The sequence below is a fragment of the Nicotiana tomentosiformis genome, chromosome 4, assembly GCF_000390325.3.
Source record: "Nicotiana tomentosiformis chromosome 4, ASM39032v3, whole genome shotgun sequence".
Taxonomy (NCBI): Eukaryota; Viridiplantae; Streptophyta; class Magnoliopsida; order Solanales; family Solanaceae; genus Nicotiana; species Nicotiana tomentosiformis.
Window position 1 is genome coordinate 20,130,041 of NC_090815.1, and position 2,034 is coordinate 20,132,074.

The window sequence follows — 2,034 nt, forward strand, 5'->3', positions numbered from 1 at the left end:
CCAACTATCCTCAATTAGCAACGTTTTTCACTAATTCATATCTCGTCCATCCATTTAACTTAATCAATGTCAAGATAACCTTAAGCACATACACAAGAACACAATATACATACCTCCTATAGTAGCTTCAAGTCGAAATCTAAGTTACATTTAGCTTATAACATCCTTCAATGGAAATACAACACCATAGATGAGACTTAAGCTAATCTTCACTTACAATCTCAAGTTTCATATGTTTCTTTCATCAATTCACTTGATCAACATATATACATGCATAAAAAGAGAAACAATATCAGAATAAAGTTATTTTCCCCATTTTCCAGCCATAACTATATATATATATACCACCAATAATGATGACGCACCTCCATTGTGACAACCACCAAGCGTCGCACCAACCATCGCCGGTCACTACCGCTCGAACTACCGCAATTTTCCACCACTTCCACCCACGACCACCAACATCATTATGCTTGACATGTTGTTAAACATTGGCTAGCACTAGACATGGTGCAACGTCGTGCCATGGCCATACCCTTCCATGTCCTGCCATATCCTATGTCGTGCCATGGCCATATCCTTTCACGTCCGACGTCGGGACATGGCCATGTCCCGCCATGTCCTAGTCCTGCCACGGTCATGTCCTGCCACGTACGACGCCGGGCCATGGCCATGCCCTGCCATGTCTTGCGTCCTGCCATGTCCAACTACATCGTATGTCGGGCCATGAACACATACGACCATGCCTTTCCATGTCCCGTCATGTCCTATGTCGTGCCATGGCCATGTCATGCCACGTCCGACTTCGTGCCATGGCCATGATCTTCCATGTCCTGCCATGTCCTGCATCCTACCATGGCCATATCCTGCCACGTCCGATGTCGGGCCATGGCCATGTAAGACCACGTCATGCCATGTCCTATTATGTCCTACATCGTGCCATGGCCATGACCTGCCACGTTTGATGCCGTGCCATGGCCACGCCATGCTATGTACTGCGTCCTACCATGTCCTGCGTCCTGCCAGGTCCTGCCATGTCCTGCATCCTGCCATGGCCATGTCCTGCCACGTCCGACGTCGGGCCATGGCCACGTACGACCATGCCCTGCCATGTCCCGTCATGTCCTGCGTAGTGCCAGGACATGTCCTGGCACGTTCTACGCCGTGCCATGGCTACGCCCTTCCATGTACTGCGTCCTTCCATGTCCGACGTTGGGCCATGGACACGTACGACCACACCCTGCCATGTCCTATCATGTCTTGCGTCGTGCCATGGCAATGTCCCTCCATGTCCGACGTCAGGCCATGGCCACGCCCTGCCATGTCATGCGTCCTACCATGTCCTGCGTCCTGTGTCCTTCCATGGCCATGTCCTTCCATGTCCGACGTCGGGCCATGGCCATGTACGACCACGCCCTGCCATGTACTGCGTCCTACCATGGCCATGTCCTTCCATGTCCGATGTCGGGCTATGGCCACGTACGACCACGCTCTGCCACGTCCGACTCCATGCCATGGCCATGCCCTGTCATTTCCTGCGTCCTAACATATCGTACCATGTCCTGCGTCCTGCCATGGCCATATCCTGTCACGTCCGATGTCGGGCCATAGCCACGTACGACCATGCCCTGCCATGTCCTGTGTCGTGCCATGGCCATGTCCTTCCACGTCCGACGCCATGCCATGGCCACGCTCTGCTATGTCCTACGTCCTTCCATATCCTGCGTCCTTCCATGGCCTGCGTCCTACCATGGCCATGTCCTATCATGTCATGCGTCTTGCCATGTCCATGTCCTGCCACGTCCGACGTCGTGCCATGGCCACGGCCTACCATGTCCGACATTGGGCCATGGCCACGTACGACCATGCCATGCCATGTCCCATCATGTTCTACATCGTGTGATGGCCATGTCCTACCACGTCCTACACCATGCCATGGCCACGCCCTGCCATGTCCTGCGTCATGCCATGGCCATGTCCTTCCACGTCCGACACCGTGCAATGGCCACGCCCTACCACGATCGACGTCGTGCC